This window comes from Pongo abelii, chromosome 16, assembly GCF_028885655.2.
Source record: "Pongo abelii isolate AG06213 chromosome 16, NHGRI_mPonAbe1-v2.0_pri, whole genome shotgun sequence".
Lineage (NCBI taxonomy): Eukaryota > Metazoa > Chordata > Mammalia > Primates > Hominidae > Pongo > Pongo abelii.
This window is the reverse complement of record NC_072001.2, coordinates 82202834-82230702: the sequence shown is the minus strand read 5'-3', so window position 1 is coordinate 82230702 and position 27869 is coordinate 82202834. Positions and strand designations below refer to the sequence as shown.

Sequence of the window (27869 nt, the reverse complement as noted above, 5' to 3'; positions counted from 1 at the left end):
AACCTTAACTTAGGACTGCATAAAAAAAAACTATTGTTTCTCATAGACTTTTGGGAATGAAGATGATGACAATTACTTAACATAAGGTAAAATAAAATAATAAATAATAAAATTTAAAATCAAAATTACCTCCCAACTGGAATACTGATTGTATTAGTTTCCCGGGACTGCCAAACATAAATTTATTATTTTACAGTTCTAGAGGCTAGACATCCCATGTAAAGGTATTGGTAGGTTTGGTTCCTTCTGAGGACTGTGAGGAAGAATCTGTGCCATTCCTCTCCCCTAGCTTCTGGTGGTTTGCTGGCAATCTTTGGCGTTCCTTAGCTTGCGGGAGCATTTGGTGTTCCTTAGCTTGTAGAAGCATTACCCCAGTTTCTGCCTTCGTCTGCACATGGCTTTCTCCCAGGTTTCCAGATGTTGGTGTCTAGGTTTGTGTGTCTTTTTCCAAATTTCCCCTTTTTTAATAAAGATACCAGTTAAAATGGATTAGGAGGCCACCTTACTCAGGTATGACCGCATCTTAACTAATTACATCTGCAACAGAGCTTTTTCCAAATAAGATCTCATTCTGAGGCTCTGAGGGTTAGGATTTTAACATATGAATTTTTGGGGGACACAAGTAACCCCGCTCTTCTATTTTAAATTAATGTATAACATTTTCATTGACCTTTCATCAATTTACCAATTTGCTTTTTTTCCCACCCGGTTTACTTCTCTGGAAAAAATCCGGGCCGGACGCAGTGACTTATGCCTGTGATTCCAGCCCTTTGGAAGGCCAAGGCAGGCAGATCACAAGGTCAGGAGTTCGAGGTCATCCTGGCCAACATGATGAAACTCCGTCTACACTAAAATACAAAAAGCTAGCCGGGTGTGGTGGTGTGGGCCTGTAGTCCCAGCTACTCAGGAGGCTGAGGCAGGGGAATCACTTGAACCCGGGAGACAGAGGTTGCAGTGAGCCAAGATCGCGCCACTGCACTCCAGCCTGGCAACAGAACGAGACTCTGTCTCAGAAAAATAAATAAATAAATAAATAAATAAATAAATAAATAAATAAATTCACCTCAACTCCCATCACCTAGAGATTAATTATGCATCTGTAATAATGGGGGTGTTTGGGTATCTTCATTTCTGATGCTGAAATTTTTTAATATCTTTCTAACAAGGTCTGAAATTGTATTTTGAATTGATGAGCTAACATATAGTAATTGTAGAGAACATTTGAGAATTGCTGGGAATGACTAAAAATATTTAGGACGAGGAAAAAACTTGCAGCTGTCAACATATAATAGTTTTGCTCAAAGAAAGTGAGCTTCTGGCCGGGCGCGGTGGCTCATGCCTATAATCCCAGCACTTTGAGAGGCCAAGACAGGTGGATCACAAGGTTAGGAGTTCAAGACCAGCCTGACAAATATGGTGAAACCCCATCTCTACTAAAATTCAAAAATTAGCCGGGTGTAGTGGCGTGCGCCTGTAGTCCCAGCTGCTCAGGAGGTTGAGCTGCTCAGGAGAATCGCTTGAACCCGGGAGGTGGAGGTTGCAGTGAGCCAAGATTGAGCCACTGCACTCCAACCTTGGTGACAAAGCGAGACTCCACCTCAAAAAAAGAAAAAAAGAAAAAAGAAAAGATAAAAGGGTATCTACATAGAAGCACACCAAAAAAAAAAAGGATAAAAAAGTTCTAAGGCTCTGTTCACGATAACCACCATATTCGTTCATCACTAAAACAATCTTAACAGTGGTTTAAAAATATACAGAATTGTTCTCCAAACTAATGTTCAATATCACATAATATTAAGTAAAAAATAAACATTTCAAACGTTTTAACAGATTACTTCGGCAATATTATGAACTCTACAATTTCATGAATTTTAATGTCTTCTTATCCCCTAACCTTTGGCGTTCGGCTGCCCTTCAAACAGGCCACTCAGCAACAAATACTTTTATACGGCAGATAGCCTTTAAGTGTGTAATTTACAAGATGAAATTTACTGGTTTCATTGTTCCTTTTTTTCTTTTTTTTGAGACGGACTCTTGCCCTGTCGCCCAGGCTGGAGTGCAATGGCCGGATCTCAGCTCACTGCAACCTCCATCTCCTGGGTTCAAGCAATTCTCCTGCCACAGCCTCCGATTCTCCTGCCACAGCCTCCCGAGCAGCTGAGACTACAGGCACGCGCCACCACGCCCAACTAATTCTTGTATTTTTAGTGGAGACGGGGTGGGGGACGGGGGTGGGGTGGTCTCACCATATTGGCCAGACTGGTCTCGAATTCCTGACCTCATGATCCACCCTTCTCGGCCTCTCAAAGTGTTGGGATTACAGGCGTGAGCCACCGCGCCAGGCCCATTGTTCCTTTTTTAAATTAGTCTTAGTAGTTTTGTAGGTATTGAATTATTTGAAAATAAGACCATCTGGGCTGAAGTCTGTTATTACCATTGATGAGAGCTGAAACTGGTGAAATTACTACTGTTGATGAGACCTGAAGTTGGTCGAATGAAAGCAAAACAAAGATCGCCCAACGTGGGGCTCGAACCCACGACCCTGGGATTAAGAGTCCCATGCTCTACCGACTGAGCTAGCCGGGCAGTTAGAGGAAAGTGTTCTTTCTAGATCTTTTCAAAGGAATAAGATTGTTTTGATTTGCTCCAATACATTTCGCATTAAATGATTTTTCCATATATGTATATATATATATTTTTTTTTCTTTGGTAAAGTTTTTCATGACTTTTAAAACTTGTGTTTCATGTCTGATTCTGTGCGCACAAACTTCTGTTATTTAATAAAAATGTATAAGCAGCCCTCTAGTGGTCAGCACCTTTCCGTTTCCTTAAAGGTAAGGCGGGCCAAGGAAGGCGATGCCGACTCCAGCCCCGGAGAATAGGAGTGAGTGTGGGGGTGCTTCCAGTTCATCCTAAAGATTCCCGCCGGCAGTGCGCCCACCCCTTGAAGCGCGGGGACCAGAGATGTTCTCAGCACCCGCGTGGCCCACTGCAAAAGACGGCTCGGGAGAAATGTCCTGCACACTCTCTGGAAACAATTGGAACTGAAAGCCTAGCTGCAGAGCTGGCTGGACTCTCGGGATCGTGTGACTTAGAGATTTTCGGAATTCTTTTCTTTGGCACGACAGTGGTTCAACTAAGACATACCATGGTGTTTACACGAAAGATTAGAAAGCTAAAGCAGTCTCAGCGAGTAATTGAAAATACCGTAGAGTTTGCTCACACTCAAAACTAAAAAGTGAAAACATTTATTCCATAGACTGATAGAACCTCAGTGTGGGAAGGGACCATTATTCCAAGCCTCTCCCTACTAAAACAAAAAAAAAAATACAGATTTATTCTGTTTTCCAGAATAAATGATTTCACAGTAGCCAAACAGTCCCAGTTAATGAGTGAAACTACTTTGTAAGAAAAAAACAAAGGCTGGGCGCGGTGGCTCACGCCTGTAATCCCAGCACTTTGGGAGACCGAGACGGGCAGATCACGAGGTTCAAGAGATCGAGACCATCCTGGCCAACATGGTGAAACCACGTCTCTACTAAAAGTACAATCCGGCGTGGTGGCGCGCGCCTGTAATCCCAGCTACTTGGGAGGCTGAGGCAGGAGAATCGCTTGAACCCGGGAGGCAGAGGTTGTAGTGAGCCGAGATCGTGCCACTGCACTCCAGCCTGGCGAGGGAGTAATACTCTGTCTCAAAAAAAAAAAAAAAAAAAAAAAAGCAGGATTAGAAAAGCATACTTTGGCAAATTCATTTATTATTATTATTATTGACATAGTCTTGCTCTGTTGCCCAGGCTGGAGTGCAATAGGGAGATCTCAGCTCACTGCAAGCCCCACCTCCAGGTTCAAGTGATCACTCCTGTCTCAGCCTCCTGAGTAGCTGAGATTACAGGCGTGCACCACCACACCTGGCTAATTTTTGTATTTTTAGTAGAGATGTAGTTTCACCATGTTGGCCAGACTGGCCTCAAATTCCTGACCTCAGGTGATCCACCCGCCTCGGCCTCCCAAAGTGCTGGGATTACAGGAGTGAACCACCACACCCAGCAGTGGCAAATTCTTTTAAACAAGGGTTATCAATTGTGGTTAAACCATTATGTTAATTTTATATGTTAATAGTTGGTGGAGAACTGGATATTTACAGGATCGAAGTAACACCACACAGGTTACTAGATGCAAGGAGGACAATCTCACTGAATGATGGTGGGTTCAGGTTGTTATTACCTTAATCCAGAAATTAATCTGAGTTTTGCTAGTGCTTTACTAATCTTCAACAAGATAGTGTATCTTTAGCAGTGATACAACACAAAATCAATGGTAATTATTTATTCTAGTCAAAAAATGTTTTTGATTAATTAGTATCTAAAGGTCCATAGGCCTTTTGATATTAATTCCAGTTTACAGGAAATATAAAGGATAGAGGGACAAGATGAATGACACCATAAGGAGCCAATAACACAAAGTCAGAGGGTGGGAAATTCTCCAGGACAACTAACCTTCAATAAGTATTATATATTTTTTAACGACTTTTGCTAGTTTTTTGTTTGTTTGTTTGTTTTTTTGAGACTGAGTTTTGCTCTTGTGGCCCAGGCTAGAGTGCAGTGGCACACTCTCGGCTCACTGCAATCTCTGCCTCCTGGGTTCAAGTGATTCTCTTGCCTCAGCCTCAGCCTCCCAAGTAGCTGGGATTACAGGTGCGTGCCACCACACCCAACTAATTTTTGTATTTTTAGTGGAGACAGGATTTCACCATGTTGGACAGGGTTTCACCATGTTGGCCATGGTCTCGAACTCCTGACCTCAGGTGATCCACCCGCCTTGGCCTCTGAAAGTACTGGGATTACGTGTGAGCCACCGTGCCTAGTCGACTTTTGCCAGATTAAAAGAGACAAAAGGGCCATAACAGTCAGATGCAATAGGTGATCCTAGATTGGATACTGTTCTGGAAAAACTAATTATAAAGAGATTTTGGAGTCAACTGGAGAAACTTGCATATTGTTTGAATACTGGATGAGATGAAAATTTACTGTAATGGAAAGTGGAGATGTTTGGCTGAAAAAAGCAAGTTACAGAATAAATGTAGTCACTCATTTTGGTAAAAAGAAGGCCATTTACTAAGATATTAATATTGTTATTTGGGTAGTGGGAATCTGAACGTTTTACTTTTTAAATTTTTTGCTTTATTTTCAAATTTTCTAAAATGCATATGTATACTTCTGTAATATTAAAAGGGTTATTTTTTAAAAGTACATGAGAAAGAAGAAAGAAAGGAAAGGAAAGATAAAACTTTAAAATGTGGCCAACAATTAGACTTACAGAAATGAGACCCAGGCCAGGAGAGGTGGCTCACCTGTGATCCTACTACTTTGGGAGGCCAAGGTAAGAGGATCACTTGAGCCCAGTAGTTCTAGACCAGCCCTAACAACATAGCAAGACCCCCCATGCCTAGCATGGTGACACACACCTGTAGTCCCAGCTACTTGAGAGGCTGAGGTGGGAGGATCTCTTGGGCCTCCCATCTCAGCCTGTCTTGGGAGGTCAAGACTGCAGTGAGCCTTGGTCACGTCATTGTACTCCAGTGTACTTCAGTGAGTGACAGTAAGAAACCTTGTCTCAAAAAAAAAAAAAAAAAAAAAAAAAAGAGACTCAGAAGTTCTGAATACTTCTTTTCTATAAGTAGACTACAAATCTCATCCGAAGCTTTCTAGCAGTCATGGTGGAAAAGGAAAGCTGATCAGTTACACAATTCATACGGTCCTCACAACGAAGCCATTTAAACCAAATCAACTCCTTGGTTACTCAGATCAAAAAGAGAGAGGAGTATATAGATCCTGTTATTCAGAAATAAATGCTGCTAAACCTAAGATATCTGGATCCTTGTTCCTTTTGTATGTGTGTGTCTGTGTTTCTTTCTTTTTCTTTTTTTTTTTTTAGACAGAGTCTTACTCTGTTGCCCAGGCTGGAGTGCAGTGGTGTGATCTTGGCTCACTGCAATCTCCGCCTCTTGGGTTCAAGCAATTCTCCTGTCTCAGCCTCCCAAGTAGTTGGGAGTACAGGCACCTGCCACCATGCCCAGCTAATTTTTGTATGTTTTTAGTAGAGACAGGGTTTCACCATATTGGCCAGGCTGATCTTGAACTCCTGACCTTGTAATCTGCCCGCCTCGGCCTCCCAAAGTGCTGGGATTATTACAGGCATGAGCCACCACGCCCAGCCTCTTTTTTTTTTTTTTTTTTAAATTGTGGCAAAATATACACAACATAAAATTTACCATCTTAACCATTTTTAAGTGCACAGTTCAATGGCATTAGGTACATTCACATTATTATGTGACCATCACCACCATCCATCACCAAAACTGTTTCATCACCCCAAACTGAAGCTCCATGCTTAGCAAACTGTAACTTCACATTGCCCTCTCCCCCCATCAGCTCCTGCAACGGCCATTTTTTAAATTTTTATTTATTTTTATTTTTTTGAGACGGAGTCTCGCTCTGTTGCCCAGGCTGGAGTGCAATGGCGCAATCTCGGCTTACTACAACCTCCACCTCCCGGGTTCAAGCGACTCTCCTCCCTCAGCCTCCTAAGTAGCTGGGATTACAGGTGCGCGCCACCACGCCCGGCCATTTTTTTTTTTTTTTTTTTTGAGATGGAGTCTCGCTCGGTGGCATGATCTCGACTCACTGCAAGCTCCGCCTCCCAAGTTCACGCCATTCTCCTGCCTCAGTCTCCTGAGTAGCTGGGACTACAGGCGCCTGCCACCACGCCCAGCCAATTTTTGTATTTTTAGTAGAGACGGGGTTTCACTGTGTTAGCCAGGAAGGTCTCGATCTTCTGCCCTCATGATCCGCCCGCCTCGGCCTCCCAAAGTGCTGGGATTACAGGCGTGAGCCACTGCACCAGGCCGACGCCCGGCTAATTTTTGTATGTAACCACCATTCTGCTGTCTCTATGAATTTGACTATTCTAGGTACTCATTTAGGTGGACTCATACAATTTTTGTCTTTTTGTGTCAGGCTTATTTTATTTCACATAATGTCTTCAAGGTCCATCCATATGGTAGCATGTATCAGAATTTCGTCTCTTTTGAATGCTGAATAACATTCCCTTATATGTATATATCAGGGAATTTTTGTTTACCCATTCATTGGTTGATGAACATTTGGGTTGCTTCCACCTTTTGGCTATTGTGACTAATGTTGTTATGAACATTGGTATGGAAATATCCGTTTGAGCTCGTGCTTTCAATTCTTTTGGGTATATACTCAGAAGTGGAATTGTTGAATCATGTAATTCTATTTTTAATTTTTTAAGAGTTCCTCTGGAATTTTTTTTTTTTCTGAGATGGAGTCTTGCTCTGCCACCCAGGCTGGAGTACAGTGGTGCAATCTTGGCTCACTGCAACCTCTGCCTCCTGGATTCCAGCAATTCTCCTGCCTCAGCCTCCTGAGTAGCTGGGATTACAGACACGCACCACCATGCCCGTCTTTTTTTTTTTTTTTTTTTTTTTTTTTGTAGAGTTGGGGTTTCACCATGTTGGCCAGGCTGGTCTCAAACTCCTGACCTTAAATGATCCGCCTGCCTCAGCCTTCCAAAGTGCTGGGATTACAAGCGTGAGCCACCGCGCCCGGCCCCTTTGGAATTTTAACCTTTATGAGAGTCACTTCCATAATGCAGGCCTCTGTTTCTTCATCTACAAATAAAAAGGCGTGGTGAGAGGCAGAGGGAGGGCTAAGTCAAGGGAGGGCTTTAGGAGATCTCTAAAGAGCCTCCCAGCCTTACAGCTCATGACTTGATGATCACTCAGAACCCTGGACAAGAGTGCTGGTCCCCTCTTTAGAGTCTCTGTGAGTAAGTACGAGAAGAAAGGCTCTTCTTTCCAAGAGGCACAACTTGATTTTTACTTGGTGCTGGTTCTGGAGGGGCCTGGGGCTGGAGAACGGAGGATGGGTGGCCAAGATCGCACAGGCTGGTGGCACTACAGGGCCCCTCCACTTCTCCCCATCTCATCCCAGTATTTCTTTCCCCACCCCCTCACTTACTCAGTTTGCCTCTGTGTGTCAGAGAGAAGGGGATGAAGCCAAGGTCTAGGCCAGCATGAAACAAAACACTTGAAATTTCAGCAAGGAAATTTCATTAGAAGGAACTGTGCCATCTTCCAGTGTCACCATGGAGATGGCTGAGATGAGACTCAAAAATCCTTGGACTCCAGTCTCCTTCCCTTCTCCCCCATGTATCAGCTGCAGCTAAACCAGACTCCTCAGTGATTTTTGGAGATCTCTGCAGCCAGCACAATCATTCTGATATTTCTCTAAAACTCTGCAAAATTACCCACTGCTTCAGGATGAAGTCCAAAGTCCAAACTCCTTAACAAGGCCTACCACATCTTGCACGGTCTAGCTTCAGCTTACCTCTCAGGCCTAATTGATTGACAACCCATACAGGATGTTCCAGCCACGTGGAGCTGCTGGAAAGGGCAAAGCCAGGCACTTTCTTTTCTTTCTTTTTCTTTTCTTTTCTTTTCTTTTTTTTTTGAGACGGAGTCATGCTGTGTCATCCAGGATGGAGTGCAATGTCGCGATCTTGGCTCACTGCAACAACCTCTGCCTCCCAGCTTCACGCAATTCTCTTGTCTCAGCCTCCCAAGTAGCTGGGATTACCGGCCTACGCCACCACGCCCGACTAATTTTTTTGTATTTTTAGTAGAGACGGGGTTTCACCATATTGGCCAGGCTGGTCTGGAACTCCTGACCTTGTGATCCACCCGCCTCGGCCTCCGAAAGTGCTGGGATTACAGGCGTGAGACACCGCACCCAGCCTTTTTTTTTTAAATTGATTAATTAAAAAAATTTGGCTGGGCGCGGTGGCTCACGCCTGTAATCCCAGCACTTTGGGAGGCCGAGGCGGGCGGATCACGAGGCCAAGAGATCAAGACCATCCTGGCCAACATGGTGAAACCCATTTCTACTAAAAATACAAAATTAGCTGGGCATGTTGGCACGCGTCTGTAGTCCCAGCTACTCGGGAGGCTGAGGCATGAGAATCACTTGAACCCAGGAGGCGGAGGTTGCAGTGAGCAGAGATCGCACCACTGCACTCCAGCCTGGTGACAGAGTGAGACTCCATCTAAAAAAAAAAAAATTTGGCCGGGCACAGTTGCTCAAGTCTATAATCCCAGCATTTTGGGAGGCCAACCAAGGCAGACGGATCACTTGAGGTCAGGAGTTCGAGACCAGCCTGGTCAAAATGGAGAAACTCTGTCTCTACTAAAAATACAAAAATTAGCCATGCATGGTGGCACATGCCTGTAGTCCCAGCTACTTGGGAGGCGGAGGCACAAGAACTGCTTGAACCAGAGGTGGAGGCTGCAGTGAGTGAAGATCACACCACTGCACTCCAGCGTGAGTGACAGAGCGAGACTCTGTCTCCTCCAGCCAAAAAAAAAAAAAAAAAAAAATTATACAGATGGGGTCTTGCTATGCTGCCCAGGCTGGTCTCAAACACCTGGCCTCAAGCCATCCTCCCACCTCAGGCTCCCAAAGTGCTAGAATTACAGGCATGAGCCACGGTGCCTGGCCAAGTCATGCACTTTCAAGCTTCCAGGATGCCAACCGCACTCCTCCCTTACCTTGGAATACTTGCTCCCCACTCTCCTTTCTCAACTCTATCCTGGAAGACCTCTATCAGGAAGCACCTCCTCCAGGAAGGCCTTACAGCTTACCAGGAAGGCAAATGTCCTCTCTCGTGCACCCACACTTGACTATACTCCCTTTTGAGTCAACACAGTCCCTCTGCCGTAGCTAGTGCAGAGAGGAAACACCCAGTGATACCACCTAGGTTCAAATCCTGACCAGGCCACTCATAAAACCATAGGACATTGAAAATTGCCTACCTACCTCATAGGAGCATTGTGAGGACTGGATGAATGAACATGTGTGGTACGTGCTGCCTGACATGTAGAGCACTTGGCTTCCTCCCATCAATCTGTGAACTCAGCCAGACCTTGTGCTCTACCCTTAATGGGTGCCCTTTTTTTTCTTTCTTTCATTCATTTATTTATTTTTATTTTAGTGTCAGGGTCTCACTCTATCACCCAGGTTGGAGTGCAGTAGCACAATAATAGCTCACTGAAGCCTTGAACTCCTGGGCTCAAGAGATCTTTCCTCCTCAGCCTCCCTAGTAGCTGGAATTACAGAGTGACTAGGGCTACAGGCCCCCACCGCCATACCTGGCTAACTTTTATTTTTTATTGATTTGTTTATTTCAGTAGAGATGGAGTCTCTCTATGTTGTCCAGGCTGGTCTGGAACTCTTGGTCTCAAGGGATCCATCTGCCTCAGCCTCCCAAAGTGCTGGGATTACAGGCATGAGCCACCGTGCCTGGGATGCCCATTAAATTAGGGACTTGGTGTCATGTGCTCTCCAGTTATCTCATTCACATCGAGGAGATGGTATGTAGTTCACATAAGGTTGGATTGTAAGGGAAGGGGCAACCAAGGCGGATTCAGGGGCATTGTGGGGATGGGGACAAGGGAGCAGCCTGAGAGGCAAGGAGAGGCCACACTGCTGCCAAGCTGCTAGCATGAAAAAGACAGATCATAACGAGTGTTGGAGAGATGGGGAGAAATTGGAACCTTCATACATTGTTGGTAGGAATGTCAAATGGTGTAGTTGGAAAATTGTATGGCAGTTCCTTAAAAGGTTATACATAGAGTTACCATATGACCCAGCAACTCCACTCCTAGGTAGAGACCCAAGAGACATGAAAATGTGTCCACACTAAAACTTGTACAGAAATGTTCATAGGAACATTATTCAAAATTGCCAAAAAGTGAAAACAAACCACATGTCCATCAATTCGTGAAGAGAGACATAAAATCTTCTGTAATATTATATTCTATATAATGGAATATTATTCAACCACAAAGTAAATGAAGTACTAATACGTGCTACAGCATTCTACTCTGAAAACATTCTACTCTGAAAACATCCTACTCTGTGAAGAAAAGTCAGTCACGAAAGATTGCGTATTGTATGATTCCATGCAGGAGGCAGATCCACAGAGACAGAAACTAGATTAGTGGCCGGACGCGGTGGTTCATGTCTGTAATCCCAGCACTTTGGGAGGTTGAGGTGGGTGGACCACCTGAGGTCAGGAGTTCGAGACCAGCCTGGCCAACATGGTGAAACCCTATCTCTACTAAAAACACAAAAAATTAGCCGGACATGGTGGTGGGTGCCTGTAATGCCAGCTACTCGGGAGGCTAAGGCAGGAGGATCACTTGAACCCAGGAGGTGGAGGTTGCAGTGAGCCAGATCACGCCACTGCACTCCAGCCTGGGCAACAGAGCAAGACCCCGTTTCAAAGAAAAAAAAAGAAAGTAGATTAAAGGTTGCCAGGGGCTGGGAGGAAGGATGAAGAAAATGGTATAAAATTAGATAATGATGATGATTGCACACATATATACACTAAGAACCATTGAATTGTACAATTTAACAGGGTAAACTTTGTGGTATGTAAATTATATCTTAATAAGCTGTTATTTTAAAAGGAAGGGAAAACATGACAAAACAAGAGTATCAGGGTTTAGATATTTTCTAAATATTTATTTAAGTTGCAAGATAAATGTCTGCTTTGTTGCATCTTGTCAGTGTGTTTAATGATAGAATAGACAATTCTGTAAGGAGAAAAGGTCAAATGTCTAGAGTCAAAATGTCTCAAATGTCCTTTGGGAATGTATGGCCTGGAGCAGCAGGACCCCCTGCTGCCCCCCATGTGAGGCTCTGGTTCCAGCCCCAAGCCCGCTGCTGATTTGCCCTGTGGTGCCAGGCAAGTCTCCTTCCCACTGGAGTTCCAGGCTCTCCATTTACATAACAAGGAGACTGCTGCAAAGGATCCTGCAGGCTGTCCCTTCTCTGGCATCCTGCACAACTCTGACCTTCCGTGAAGTCAGCTGGTGGAATTCTGCATGGACCCCCACGCGTTCCCACCCAGGCCCCAGATGGCATCCCTTCAGGTTGAAAGGACAGAAAGGAAATTGTGAGCCCTGTGAGCTCACAATGGTGCCATTGTGCCCTGCAGAGCCTCTTTGTTCTTTTCAGCCCTCTTTCTGATCAATATCCATTCCCCAGCTCTGGAAGGGGTGGGCAGCAGGGCTAGTGAATGCTACAGAATTAAGCCAAGAGGATTTAGCAGGCACTTTATGAACATAGTAGCCATTTGTGGAGTCTCCACTTTGTGGAGGCCCTTCAAGTACTAAAAGGACCTCAGCAAGGCTAAATGACTTGTCCAATACCGCACAGCTAGCTTAGTGGCAGTGCTGGGCTTCACACACAGTCCTGGACAACTTCAAAGCCTCCAGTTACCAATGCCACGGTCACTTCCTTCTGTACCTCTTCTCATTTTGCATGTCCCAGAGACTTTCCTAAGACTTCGTGTATGTTAACTCATGTAAGCCTCATAACAATCCTGGAAGGAGGGAGTGTTGTCATCATCACAAGGATAAAGAAACTGAGGCACAGAGTGGTTAGGTAACTTGCTCAAGGTCACACAGCTAATAAATGGCAGAGCTGGAACTTGGATAAAGCAGTCAGGCTCCAAAGTCCACGCTCTTACCATTACGTACCAGACAGCTGAAGAGTTCTTGAATGTGACCTTTCACTTTGAGAAACTTATGAAGAATTTCTTGATTGACTGAATAGAGATTTACGTATAGTTGTAAGAGCTCTGGTGCCCAGGTCTGCCATTGACTGGATGAGTGAAGGGCCAGAGGTGCCTGTGAGACTGGTTTTTTTAAATGTCTGATCTAAAGGGGCAGCCACTTCTGGATGTATAGGCCCAAGATCACTGGTTCTGCTGACTTGATTTAGAAAGGAACCGGAAATCTGGATTTTAAGTTAAAACTTCTGATTTTTTGTGTTTTTTTTTGAGATGGAGTTTCACTCTTGTTCCCCAGGCTGGAGTGCAATGGTGCGATCTCTGCTCACTGCAACCTCTGCCTCCTGGGTTCAAGCGATTCTCCTGCCTCAGCCTCCCGAATAGCTGGGAATACTAGCATGCACCACCATGCCCGGGGAATTTTGTATTTTTAGTAGAAACGGGGTTTTTCTATGTTGGTCAGGCTGGTCTAGAACTCCCGACCTTAGGTGATCTGCCCGCCTCAGCCTCCCAAAGTGCTGGGATTACAAGCATGAGCCACCATGCTCGGCCAACTCCTGATTTTTAAATGTTGGCAACTAACATTTTTTTGGGTGGTCGGGGGACAGGGTCTCACTCTCTTGTCCAGGCTGGAGTACAGTGGTGTGATCTCAGCTTACTGCAATCTCTGCCTCCCAGGTTCAAGTGATCCTCCCAATGTCAGCCTCCTGAGTAGTTGGAACTACAGGTGCACACCACCACATCCAGCTAATTTTTTGTATTTTTTGTAGAGACAGGGTTTCCCCATGTTGTCAAGGCTGATCTCGAACTCCTGGACTCAAGTGATCCACCTGCCGAGATCACACCACTGCACTCCAGCTTGGGTGACAAAGTGAGACCCTGTCTTAAAAAAAAAAAAAAAAAAAAAAAAAAGGCCAGGCACGGTGGCTTATGCCTGTAATTCCAGCACTTTGGGAGGCCGAGACAGTTTCGAGGATTAGATTGAATAAACTGTTTAATTAAATTGTACAATTCAATGGTTTTTAATATATGTGTGTGTGTGTGTGTGTGTGTGTGTGTGTGTAAACATCACCACTATCTAATTTTATACCATTTTCTTCATCCTTCCTCCCAGCCCCTGGCAACCAGGTCAAAAAAGTCTCCTGTTGAGAATTCATAACTATAGTGTGGATTTGGTTTATGGTTTTAGGGCCTAAAGCATATACTTCATGTACTAAGATGTGGTCCAAAACAATACAAGCTGTTCTGTTTTTGTTTTTGTTTTTGAGACAGAGTCTTGCTCTGTCACGCAGGCTGGAGTGCAATGGCATGATCTTGGCTCACTGCAACATCTGCCTCCCAGGTTCAAGCAATTCTCCTGTCTCAGCCTCCTGAGTAGCTGGGACTACAGGTGCACACCACCACGCCTGGCTAATTTTTGTATTTTTAGTAGAGACAGGGTTTCATTCACCATGTTGGGCAGGCTGGTCTTGAACTCCTGACCTCAAGTGATCTGTCTGCCTCTGCCTTCCAAGGTGCTAGGATTACAGGCATGAGTCACTGTGCCCTGCCCAAGCTGTATCTTAATTAAAAGTAGCAGAAGTAAATGAAAATCTCTCTGGTGAAGACTACCTTCAATCCAGATGGCAAAGAATTCCTAGATGTAAAGTGTGTATAAACATGACCTCACAATCAGAAGTGACATCAACAGACATGACTGACAGCAGAATTATGCCCATAAAAACTTAAGCTGCTATGATTAAACTATAATAACATTTAGTTTAAAGAAATAAAAGATCTACTTGAAAACATGAGTAAGAAACAAAAGACTAACAAAAATGGGAAGGAGCCAGGTGTTGTGGCTCACACTTGCAATCCCAGCGCTTTGGGAGGTCAAGGCAAGAGGGGCGCTTGAGCCCACCAGTTCAAGGCCAACGTAAGCAACAAAGCAAGACCTTGTTTCTATAAAATGAAATAAATAGCTGGGCGCAGTGGCTCACACCTGTAATCCCAGCACTTTGGGAGGCCGAGGTCACTTTGGGCGGATCACGAGGTCAGGAGATCGAGACCATCCTGGCTAACACGGTGAAACCCTGTCTCTACTAAAAATACAAAAAAATTACCCTGGTGTGGTGGCAGGTGCCTGTAGTCCCAGCTACTCGGGAGGCTGAGGAAGGAGAATGGCATGAACCTGGGAGGTGGAGCTTGCAGTGAGCGGAGATTGCGCCACTGCACTCCAGCCTGGGCGACAGAGCGAGACTCTGTCTAAAAAAAAAAAAATAAATAAAATAAAATAAATTAGCCAGGTGAGGTGGTGTGCACTCATAGTCCCAGCTCTTCGAGAGGCTGAAATGAGAGGATCACTTCAGCTCAGGAGTTCGAGGCTGCAGTGAGCTATGATCTGTGATTGGGCCACTGTACTCCAGCTTGGATGACAGAGCAAGACCATGTCTCTTAAAAAACAAACAAACAAACAAAAACTTAAAGCAGCCAGAGGGAAAAGACAGATTACCTAAAATAAATCAACAATTAAATCAGCTGGGCACGGTGGCTCACACCTGTAATCCCAGCACTTTGGGAGGCCGAGGTGGGTGGATCACCTGAGGTCAGGAGTTTGAGACCAGCCTTACCAACCTGGTAAAACCGTGTCTCTACTAAAAATACAAAAATTAGCCAGGCGTGGTGGCGCATGCCTGTAATCCCAGCTACTCGGGAGGCTGAGACAGGAGAATTGCTTGAATTCGGGAGGTGGAGGGTGCAATGAGTGGAGACCGTACCATTGCACTCCAGCCTGAGCAACAAGAGTGAAATGCTGTCTCAAAACAAAACAAAACAAAACAATTAAATCGATAGCAGACTTTTCAAAAGCAAGGATGGAAAACCAGAAGACAGTAGAATAATGTCTTCAAAGAGCTGGAATAAAAAGAACAGTCAACTTACAATTAAACTAATGAAGCTATATTTCAAGAATGATAAGAAAATCAGATCATTTTCAGACAAAGAAAAATTAAGTTTATCAACAAACCTTCACTAAAGACATGTTTAAAGGAAATAGTTCAGAAAAAGAGAAAATGAGCCTCAGATAAGTTTGAGATTCAAGAAGAAATGTTGAACATTATAGGATAGTTATTAAAAGACTAAACGTAGAGCATACTACTCTCAAACTACTAGAGGGAAAAAATGAAATGAGAAAAATAATTAAATCCAAATGAAAGGAAATTAAAACATAGAAAAACAAAGATAATGATAAAACATCAAATATGATAGAAACATATCTAGCCATTACAGTGAAAACCATAATAAATGTGAATGAACTAAATTAGGAAGGTAAAAGACAAAAATTGTCAAGCTGGATTAAAAGTAAAACAAAACCAAGTTTATAAGAGAAACACCTAAAACAGACACAGATAAAAATATGCCTAACAACATCTAACTAAAAGAAAGCTGGCTGGTTAGCTTGGGCAACATAGTAAGACCCAATATCTACAAAAAAAAAATTAAAATAAGAAAATTAAATACAAAATTAGCCAGGCGTGGTGGTGTGCACCTGTAATCCCAGTTACTCAGGAGGCTGAGGCAGGAGAATTGCTTGAACCCGGGATGTGAGAGGTTGCAGTGAGCCAAGATTGTGCCACTGCACTCCCGCCTGGGCAACAGAGCAAGACTCCATCTCAAAAAAAAAAAAAAAAAAAAAAAAAAAAGCCAGGGGCAGTGGCTCACTCCTGTAATCCCAGGACTTTGGAAGGCCAAGGAGGGCGGATCACAAGTTCAGGAGTTCGAGAACAGCCTGAACCACGTGGTGAAACCCCATCTGTACTAAAAATACGAAAATTAGCCAAGCGTGGTGGCAGGCGCCTGTAATCCCAGCTACTCGGGAGGCTGAGGCAGGAGAATCGCTTGAACCCAGGAGGCGGAGCTTGCAGTGAGTTGAGATCTTGCTACTGCACTCCAGCCTGGGTGACAGAGCGAGACTCCGTCTCAAAAAAAAAGAAAAGAAAAGAAAAGAAAATTAGCTGGGCTTGGTGGCATGCACCTGTAGTCCCAGCTACTGGGGAGGCTGAGGTGAGAGGATTGTTTTGAGCCCAGGAGTTCGAGGCGCCTATAATCACACCACCGCAGCCTGAGCAACAGAGTGAGACCTGGTCTCAAAAAAAAAAGAAAAAAGAAAAGAAAGCTGGTGAGACTGTATTAATACAAAAAAGGGGAAAAAAGAATTGTAAGAAATGAAAAGATGACCAGATATTAGGGATGTAGGGATGAAAAAGACAAGGCATTGCCCCATAAGCATTGACTGTAGTAGGGGAAACTTGGACTAGACATACATAAACAAAAAAAGAAATACCAATGCCAGTGAGTATTATTTTGGAAAAGCACAGAGAACTCAAAGGAAAACTGTGGTAAAGACACCTATCTTAGACTAGAGGTCAGGGAAGAACTTTTTGAAGAAGTGCCATTTCAGCTGAGACCCGAAGGCTGTCACCTGAGGCAGGAGATGAGGGGCAGAATGTCCTGGAGAGACAGAACCAACTTCAAGAGTGAAAGCCCCAAATGGGGGAAGAGCTGATCATAGGAGGAGAAACAGAAAGAAGACTGGCTGTGGCCAGTGAATGAGGATGGATAATCCCATCTCTTCCCAATGGAAACACTGACTGTCATCATCTAACTTTTGCTGTATGAATTGAGAACCTCGCCTTTTGATTTGGACAGTTGCAAAGAGTTTAAGTGCAGTGAGTTTATGTGAGAGCTCCCACAGGGAAGCCTGAGCTGGAAGGCGAGCCCACCCCATCTATTCTAAGAACAGCAGAGCTCCTGAGCTGCTCTTTCGTCCAGGTCATTCTTGCCACCAGGGCCCTGAACATCCTGGGCTAACCAGAGCCACTCCCACAGGTACCCTAGAGATCAGGTAGGGCAGCCTTGGTCTACAGGCCAGTTTGTTTGAATAAAAGGAGTTGAGATTTCTTGGTTGCTTTCCAGAGGAGCTAAGTTGGAAGAGAAGTTTCCTCCCCTGGAAGGAGAAAGTCAGGGTTGCGACCCCAGGGAGGAGAGACAGACATCCTGGCCCTCAACACTTCTCTTCAGGACTGTGCTGCCAGGGATGGATAGCAAATAAATGAATATGGCGGGGCACAGTGGCTCACGTCTGTAATCCCAGCACTTTGAGAGGCCAAGGCGGGCAGATCACCTGAGGTCAGGAGTTCAAGACCAGCCTGGCCAACATGATGAAACCCTGTCTCTACTAAAAAATACAAAAATTAGCTGGGCGTGGTGGTGGGCACCTGTAATCCCAGCTACTCGGGAGGCTGAGGCAGGAGAATCGCTGGAACCCAAGAGGCGGAGGTTGCAGTGAACTGAGATCATGCCACTGCACTCCAGCCCAGGTGACAGAGTGCTAATCTGTCTCAAAAAAAAAAAAAAAAAGTGAATGTCACACTAGGGCCAGACCCTCCCCACGGAAGAGAATGGTAAGGGTCAAAGTCCCCATGAGTGTCAGCAAGGTCCCCCGCCCCATATATCAATTCATTAAACAGTCATTAAATGTCATCTTTATCAATGCCTACTGTGTATGTAGCACAGGGCTGGATGTAGGAGCCTAGAGTCAAAGAATCAAGACCTAGATAGAGCCTTGGAGATCACCGACTCTGACCTACTTATCTCACAGAGGGGAAGCAGAGGCCCAGAGAGGAAAGGGCTTTGCTTACATCACTCACATGAGGGACAGACTTGGGACAAGCCCTGTCTCCTGATACCCAGACCAGTGCCCTGCCCCACAGCCCTGCTCCCCTCCATTTACTCCACCTCCACCTGCCCACATCCAGTCTTCCTTACTGTTGGATTAGGGCAGCTCTGTATAGAGAAGACATGAGCCTCCATCAGAATCCAGCTCAGTTCTGAGAATTTAAGGAGAAAAGAAGCTCTGGTGAAAAGCCTATTGGTTTCCTCTGCATGGAGACTGATACATATTTAAAGCAGAGTTAAGTTCTGAACCTGCAGGAGCCAGGAGGTAAAATCTTAAATTTCCATCCATAGAGAATTCCAGTGCCTTCACTAACCGCTGGCTGACTCCCCCATACCTCAAAGGCAAGGACCAACTAGATCTAGAACCACCAGGGAGTCGAGATAAGAAGAGCTACCTTTTGGCCAGATGCAGTGGCTCATGCCTACAATCCCAGCACTTTGGGAAGCCGAGGCAGGCGGATCACTTGAGGACAGGAGTTCAAGACCAGCCTGGCCAACATGGTGAAACTCTATCTCTACAAAAAATACAAAAATTAGCTGAGTGTGATGAGATGCACCTGTAATCCTAACTACTCAAGAAGCTGAGGCAGGAGAATCACTTGAACCCAGGAGACGGAGGTGGCAGTGAATAGAGATCACACCACTGAACTCCAGCCTGGACATCAGAGCAAGACTCAAAAAAACAAAAAAAGTTTCAAAAAAAAAAAAAGAACAGCTACCTTTTACTGAGTGCTTACTATGTGCCAGGCAATTTGCAGTTGTTTCTCCTTTACTTCTCAGAGCAACTCAACAAGGTAGATACTTACATTTCTCACTTCACACATGGGGAAACCAAGACTCAGAGAGATGCAGGAATTTACTCAGGGTCACACAGAGAGCACGGAACAGAGCTAGCTGGATTTCTCCAAACTGCAAAACATCAGAAAGACTTGCCAGCACGTTGCTAAACTGAACCTCTCAAAATACATACCATGTGGATGTACATTTATTGAAATAAATGTTTACAGAGATCAAAGTTAAACAGCCCAACAGAGATTTTAAAAATCGTATCTTTTGTACAGACAGAGCACAACAGTCAAAGACGGGCAGAGCTGGAGGCCCAGAGGGAAGTGCCTAGCAAGGCAGACACTGGGAAGCTTTAGAGCCTCAGCCACCTTAGGCCTGGCGGCCCACCTCACTGCCAGCTGGACCATTGGTCCTGCTGGGTCCAAGTGACAGACTGGGCCTCAGATACCTCTGCCTTTTCACTCTTTTAGAACTCGTCTGGAAGGCTTTATAGCCAGAGAGAGAAACCATGACCCACCATTGGGGTTTGCCTGAGGCTGTCTCAGTGTTAGCAATAAGTTTCAGGTGCCAGGAATTCCCTCAGTCCCAAGCAAACCGGATGCTTGGTTACCCTGTCCGGGGTGGCCTGGCTTCCTCCTGGGACTCTGTCAGACTGAGAGAGGCAAGTTGTGACATCTCTTCTTGGTGTATCCTCGGACAGCAGCTTCCCTCCCTGGACCTCAATTTCCCCATCTCTAAAAGAGGGGCATTTAGGCCGGGCGTAGTGGCTCATGCCTGTAATCCCAGCACTGTGGGAGGCCAAGGCAGGAGGATTGCCTGAGGTCAGGAGTTCGAGATCAGCCTGGCCAACATGATGAAACCCCGTCTCTACTAAAAATACAAAAATTAGCCGGGTGTGGTGGCACACACCTGTAGTTCCAGCTACTCGGGAGGTTGAGGCAGGAGAATCATTGAACTGGGAGGCAGAGGTTGCAGTGAGCTGAGATCGCACCACTGCACTCCAGCCTGGGTAACAGAGCAAGACTCCATCTCAACAACAACAACAAAAGGCTGGGGGGAGGTATTTGAAAGCACCTCTGAGGATGCTTCTAGCTTACACGTTCCACAGTTTCTGAACCAATGTTTTGTTGATTAATAGCATTTTTTGCTCCCTTGCCTATATTGCCAACTCCCTGGGGCAGTGCTGAAAAACCACAGTGACCACTAGATCCCTGCAGGGGTGGCCTCCCCAACTCCCCGCACAGAGTCTTACTTTTTCCATTCTCAAAGGGTGTCATTTAGGAGATGATTATTCATGCCAGCCACAGCAGAAGGGCATTTAAAATGGAGCCCTGTTCCACTCCCCATGGAATTAAAAATGGGTTTACAGATCCCTGCTTACTTGACATTTTAATCAAGGAGTTAAGAGCAGAGAAACTTAAAGGGGAAAGGTCAAGAGCCAGGGCCACACACATTTCCATTTCAGCAAGGAATATTCCACTGCCCACTCCAAGCCAAAGGCTGTTGTGGGGGAGACACACACAGACAGCAGAAGCACGGTCCCAGCTTCCAGAAGCTCCTGCTCAGCCCAGGAAGGGGGGCCATGCCCACAAGGGATGGAACCAGAAGTACCCTGTGGCAAGTGCTCTTCAGGACCCCCAGGAACCAGAGGAAGCCTGAACAAGTACATGACTTAGTACAAACCTGCAGTATCTGGGCATCTAAAACATTAACTCCATCAGGCCCAAATCACTGTCGGTGGAACCTGAGTGCTTTAAAAGAGGTGATAAAAAATGCTTTGAGAGGCAAGAAGCTGGTTCTGACTCAGGACGCTGAGTCTAGGGATCAGCAGCCAGGACAACGGAGCACCGCAGTACCAGATACACAAGGGACTGTGGGAGCCCAAGAACACCTCCCACCCAGCAGAGCAGGGCAGGACTGGCACTCCAGGCAGAAGGAACAGCGGGAAGTGGATTTGCTCAGGGCACAGGCATGAGGGACATAGCCAGAGAAGACTGGAGAGGGAGCCTGGGCCATGCCAAGGCCATGGCGGAGACAAAGGATTCTGGGCTTTACCTTGCTTCTCAAAGTTCATGCTTCTCAGACTGGGGCTCTCCACAGTGCTACTCAGGATATAGTTGGAGTATCTTCCAAGAGCGTCAGTCACTTGAGGATGGGGGAAGGGGATCATTCTTTTTTGCTGTAAAATAAACTTGTATACAGTAGGCAGCAGACAACCAACTAGACTACTTTTGAAGACAAAACTCAAGATTTTGGCCGGGCATGATGGCTCATGCCTGTAATCCCAGCATGTTGGGAGGCCAAGGTGGGTGGGATCACTTGAGGTCAGGAGTTCAAGACCAGTCTGGCCAATATGGTGAAATCCCATATCTACTAAAACTAAAAAAATTAGCTGGGCATGGTGGTGCTCACCCATAATCCCAGCTACTTGGGAGGCTGAGGCAAGAGAATCGCTTGAGACTGGGAGGCGGAGGTTGCAGTGAGCTGAGATTGTGCCACAGCACTCCAGTCTGGGCGACAGACCAAGACTCTGTCTCAAAAAAAAAGGAAAAAAAATTTTTTTAAAAGGCATGCTTCACTCACAACCGAATGCACAGCCCAGAAGTGACTGTGCTCACGCTTTCTCCTCCGTGCCACACTACCTGTACTGCAACCAGAGCCACCTTCCCTTTCGCGCTGTCTCTCCTTCTCACTCAACTAGCCTCCTTGAGCCCAAAACCTCTGCTGTGGCTCCCTGTTAGACCATGTGGGGCCACTCCTATACTTCTAATCTTGGGCTGGACTTCAACATATTTTTTTGGAGGTGGGGGCACACAATTCAATGTACAATAGCACCTTCTTTCAAATATGTTTGTCAATCTTGGAGTTCATGCTATCTACAACTACCTCCCCCAGCCCCCTTAATAACTCCAGGTGTTCTCATCCCTCGCAAGTGCTCACTCTTCCACGGTCTCCTCTCTCTTCTGTCTTCAGCCTCTTCTGCTCTCCTGGCTCCTTCCCACTAGTACCTAAAGAGCCACCTGCTTCTCTCACAAACCTACGGCAACTTCCCATTCTCTTTCTCCATCCCAGGCCATGTTGAAAGGGCCGTCTGCATTTGCAGTCTCAGCTCCTCGCCTCCCATGTGCTGACATCGCAGACCCTTCTCCTCACCTCCCACCTATCCCTCCAGCCGCTGTGATCTGGTTTTCCCTGCTCTGCTTCTCTCCCATCCTGTCCTGGGAGGTTGGAATTTAGCCAGGAGTGGCCTTATATCAGTCAGTGGTCAAGACTCCATTTCTCGGACAGTATCTTGAAGCCTCTGCTGCAAGCCTCAAGCAACCCCCACAAATCCAAAAGCCTCTAGGACAGCCTCTATTAAGATAAAACAACTGTTGGCCGGACGTGGTGGCTCACACCTGTAATCTTAGCACTTTGGGAGGCCGAGGCGGGGGGATCTCCTGAAGTCAGGAGTTTAAGACCAGCCTGGCCAACATGGTGAAACCCCACCTATACTAAAAATACAAAAATTACCCAGGTGTGCCTGTAGTCCCAGCTACTCGGGAGGCAGGAGAATCGCTTGAGCCCAGGAGGCGGAGGTTGCAGTGAGCCAAGATAGCACCACTGCTCTCCAGCCTGGGTGACAGAGTGAGACTCTGTCTCAAAAATAAATAAATAAATAAATAAATAAATAAAATAAAACAACTATAGAAAGTAGCAAGCCATCAGTCACCTCCACATTTACTCTAATCATTTCTGTCTTGATTAACTCCTGTCTGACAACTCTTATTAAAAGCAGTGCAGGGTGGGGGACCTGGGATTGTCTCTCAGCTCTGTTGTTACAGCTCTGTGGCATACAGGAGCAGCTGTATGCGTATGCCACTCCTCTGCTTGAAGCCTCAGTTTGCTCCTCCAGGAGATGGGAATAATAATGAGATCCAGCTCCCAAAGATGCTATGAGGATTAACTGAGATGATGACATAAAGGGGAATGTGGCAGGCTGAACAAATGTGAGTGCCAGAGAAGACTCAGGCCAGCTGGCCCATTCCTCAAGAGCTTGGATTTTAGAAGCAGCCTTCTGCAATCTATGCAAGGCTTTGGCAGACTCTGCTCAGGCTAAGGGAATGAGGAAAGAGACCGAAGACAGCATCATACACAGGCGAACTGGAGAGTGAGGATGTACCATGTAGAGTGTACTCATATATTGGTTATTTATTGAGAACCTACTGTATAAGCAATTCAAGCAAAAGTCAGACACAGACATTGACAGTTCATAATTGAAAAGAAGACAGGAAAGCATACTCAGCATTCACAGGCAAAGCACTGTGCCGCGGGAGCCAGGTAGGCCAGAGGAAGTGCAGGGTGCCCAGGAGTGGAGAGTGAGAGCCACAATACAGACAGAGAACGGGCACAGGGCACACGGGGGTGGAGCAGGGGCACGAAGTGGGAATACAAGGGCCCCCAAGAGAGCAGGCTGGGGCTGAGGAAAAGACTAGAATAGTTTTTTCTTTTTCTTTTTTTTTTTTTTTTGAGACAGAGTCTCCCTCCATCGCCCAGGCTGGAGTGCCGATCTCGGCTCACTGCAGCCTCTGCCTCCGCCTCCTGGGTTCAAGTGATTCTCGTGTCTTAGCCTCTGGTGTAGCTGGGGTTACAGGTGCCTGCCACTACGCCCGGCTAATTTTTGTATTTTTAGTAGAGACGGGGTTTCACCATGTTGGCCAACTGGTCTCGAATTCCTGACCTCAGGTGATCCACCTGCCTTGGCCTCCCAAAGTGCTGGGGTTACAGGCATGAGCCACCGCACCCGGCCAGGACTAGAACATTTCTGCCTGAGGTTCCAACACCTGGAAGATTCCACAGAGGGGAAGGAGTGAGGTGGAATAGAAGAGAAAGAAAGGCTCAGCCGCTGTCCTGTCTGAAGGGGAAAAGACAAATGTGGCCAGAGTCAGGAGGGGCTCCACACCAGCGAGGCTGTGTGACTTAGGGTGGGGAGCTCAGAGAAGCAGCCTGCCCTCTTCAGGAGAGAATTCAGCACAGAAAGCTTGACAGGGGCCTAGCCTGCAGAAGCCAGGCTGCTGTGAGAGGTGGGGGACACCTCTGTGAGCTGAAGATGCTCTTTCAGCTACCCACCCACTTTTGCCCTCTTGGAGGGGGTGCAGGAGATGGAGAGCTGCCCCTCACACCCCTCCCCCATTTGCCGCTGAGGGGACTGGGATGTGCTGGGATGAATGACAATATCACACATGCTTATGATTTGCTCAGGACACCGCTTCTCACCCTCCTCCCCTCCTCTGCAGCATCTGACACCAACACCAACCCAGCCGCCATTCATTCATTCACCCAGAGCACCTATTCTTTTCCCAGGTGCCTAGCTCCTTTGTTGCCTCTGTGCACAGGATATAAGTTCTTATTTGAACTTTTCGAGCACTTTGCTCCCCTTCTTGGCACCTGGCAGATGAGCCATTAGTGATTATGAGTTTGGAGCCAGGCACAGTGGCTCATGCCTGTAATCTCAGCACGTTTTGAGGCCAAGGTGGGAGGACTGCTTGAGCCCAGAAGTTCAAGACCAGTCTGGGCAACATAGTGAGACTCTGTCTCAATACAAAATAAAATAAAATAAGGCAAAATAAGGCCGGTGCAGTGGCTCACCCCTGTAATCTCAGCACTTTGGGAGGCCGAGGCAGATGGATCACCTGAGGTCAGGATTTCAAGACCAGCCTGACTAACATGGTGAAACCTCGTCTCTACTAAAAATACAAAATTAGCATGACGTGGTGGTGCATGCCTGTAATCCCAGCTACTAGGGAGGCTGAGGCAGGAGAACCACTTGAACCCGGGAGATGGAGGTTGCAGTGAGCCAATATCACGCTGTTGCACTCCAGCCTGGGCAACAAGAGCGAAATTCTGTCTCAAAAATAAATAAATAAATAAGATAAAAATAAATAAAATAAAAGCTTGGCATGGTGTCATGTGCCTGTGGTCCCAGCTACTAGGGAAGCTGAGGTGGAAGGATCACTTGAGCCCAGAAGGTCTAGGTTGCCGTTAGCCATGATTGCACCACTGTACTCCAATCTGGGCAACAGAGACCCTGCCTCAAGGACAAAAACAAAAACAAAACAAAACAAAACAAATGAAAAACCCCAAGAGTTTGGACTTCAGAATCAGGGAGCTGTGAACTGAAATACTTGCTATGCCACCTTGTAAGCTGTGTGACCGTGGGCAATTTCATAACCTCTCTGAGCCTCAGTTTCTCCCCTACAGCATAAATAATATGATGCACTCAAAACATTTGTGAAGGTTAAACATACACAAAGTGCTGCACCTGCCTCATTGTCAAGTGCTCAATAAATGCCAGCTCATGGCTCTTTTACAAGCTCTGGGGTTTGTTCTTTCCTTCAGAAATCTCATGTACTCTGCATTTCTCTGCATGCATTTCCTTTGTGTCTCTCTTCTCTGCATTCATTGACTACTCACTCTTCCAGCCACCCTATCCAGACCACCTTCACCATGTAACCCCATGCCTTCCCTTGGAGGCACACTAGAGACCCATGTCCATGCTGTAGCACAGTTCCCAGAGGACTCAAGAGCACAGCTCAGAGCTGGGCGCACAGTCCAGTACTAGCAATATGTGTATTTATTTGATCTTCCCCTCTTAAGAGTCAGTCCTCTTCTGGGTGAACAACTGATGCTTTTATAACAAAAGCCAATAAAATTTCACCCTGACCTTGATAAAAGAAAACATTCAGAAACTAAAAGTTCACTATTTTCTAGGATCTCAACTTTGTGGCAAGAAATGACCCAAAAACAATTTGTGCATAAAGAGTAATTAGAAAATAATACAGAGTGGGTAAAAATTAACCACTGATATGAAAAATGCACAAGGAATTCTCAACTTTTCTCATTTTATAGATAAGGAAACCGGGGTTCAGAGAGGCAAAGTTACTTGCTTAAGGTCACAGGGCAAGGCAGAGTAGGGGCTTCTGACCAGGCTGACTCCAAGTTGAATGCCTTTGCCTCCACACCCTGCTGTCCACTATATGGTGTTTATGGAGTAACTGGCATAGTTTTCTGCAATATTCTTAAAGAGAATGGTTTTAGAAGTGACTGTTGGCCAGGATCAGTGGCTCACACCTGTAATCCTAGCACTTTGGGAGGCTAAGGTGGGCGGATTACTTGAGGTCAGGAGTTTGAGACCAGCCTGGGCAACATGGTGAAACCCCGTCTCTACTAAAAATACAAAAATTAGCTGGGCGTAGGCCAGGAGTGGTGGCTTACGCCTGTAATTCCAGGACTTTGGGAGGCTGAGGCGGGCAGATCATGAGGTCAGGAGATTGAGACCATCCTGGCTAACATGGTGAAACCTCATCTCTACTAAAAATACAAAAATTAGCCAGTCGTGGTGGTAGGCGCCTGTAGTCCCAGCTACTTGAGAGGCTGAGGCAGGAGAATCACTTGAATCCGGGAGGTGGAGGTTGCAGTGAGCCGAGATTATGCCACTTCACTCCAACCTGGTGACAGAGCAAGACTCCGTCTAAAAAAAAAAAAAAAAATTAGCTGGGTGTGGCGGGCACTTGCAATCCCAGCTACTTAGGAGGCTGAGGCAGGAGAACCGCTTGAACCTGGGAGGTAGAGGTTCCAGATCACGCCATTGCACTCCTGCTTGGGCAACAAGAGTGACACTCCATCTCAAAAAAACAAAAAAAAAAAAGAAAAAGAAAAAAGTGACTTTTGCCCTGGGGTTCTCTTTAGTAAGGTATTCTTTCTTTCTTTTTCGGGGGTGGGGGACAGGGTCTCACTTTGTCACCCAGGCTGGAATGCAGTGGCATGATCTTGGCTCACTGAAACCTCTGCTCCCAGGTTCAAGTGATTCTCCTGCTTCAGCCTCCCTAGTAGCTGGCATTACAGGCAGGTGCCACCATGCCTGGCTAAGTTTTATATATATATATATACATATATATATATATTTTTAGTAGAGATGGAGTTTCACCATGTTGGCCAGGCTGATCTGGAACTTCTGGCCTCAAGTGATCCGCTGGCCTCAGCCTCCCAAAGTGCTGGGATTACAGGCGGTGAGCCACTGCCACTGCACCTGGCCTCCACCCTTTTAATTCTTTTTTTTTTTTTTTTTTTTTTTTTTTTTTGAGACAGAATCTCGCTCTGTTGCCCAGGCTAGAGTGCAGTGGCATGATCTTGGCTCACTGCAACCTCTGACTCCTGGGTTCAAGCGATTCTCCCGCCTCAGCACTCTTTTCATTCTTAGGACTGGTTCTAACTCATGGGATAGGCTGCAGGAAGATAGGGGAAAGCATCAGTAGGGAATTCTCCCTCCTATTGCTCCCACAAAACACACACCCCCTGCACTTGAGGGAGAAATGAGCTACAAATGACTCACTTCATTTATTTTTATTTTTTATTTTTTTTGAGACAGAGTTTAGCTCTTGTCCCCCAGGCTGGAGTGCAATGGTGCGATCTTGGCTCACTGCAACCTCTGCCTGCTGGGTTCAAGCAATTCTCCTGCCTCAGCCTCCAGAAGAGCTGGGACTACAGGCATGCACTACCACGCCTGGCTAATTTTTGTATTTTTAGTAGAGACAGGATTTCACCATGTTGGCCAGGCTGGTCTTGAACTCCTGACCTCAGGTGATCTGCTGGCCTCGGCCTCCCAAAGGGCTGGAATTATAGGTGTGAGCCACTGTGCCTGGCCATGACTCACTTTAAAAAGAACACCAAGA

At 46.0% G+C, this 27869-nt stretch overlaps 1 long non-coding RNA gene and 1 other non-coding gene across 2 annotated transcripts; both read right to left on the bottom strand.

Annotated features, from left to right (window-relative positions):
- Positions 1–2513: 2513 nt before the first annotated feature.
- On the bottom strand, positions 2514–2586 carry TRNAK-CUU (transfer RNA lysine (anticodon CUU)). Its single transcript has one exon. It is a non-coding gene; the product is annotated as a tRNA-Lys (tRNA).
- Positions 2587–3124: 538 nt separating this feature from the next.
- LOC134760216 (uncharacterized) lies at positions 3125–26810 on the bottom strand. Its single transcript, XR_010137200.1, has 4 exons — positions 21571–26810; positions 21214–21337; positions 19179–19281; positions 3125–3687 (listed from the first exon to the last, which is right to left on the bottom strand). It is a non-coding gene; the product is annotated as an uncharacterized LOC134760216 (long non-coding RNA).
- Between the last annotated feature and the right edge of the window lie 1059 nt (positions 26811–27869).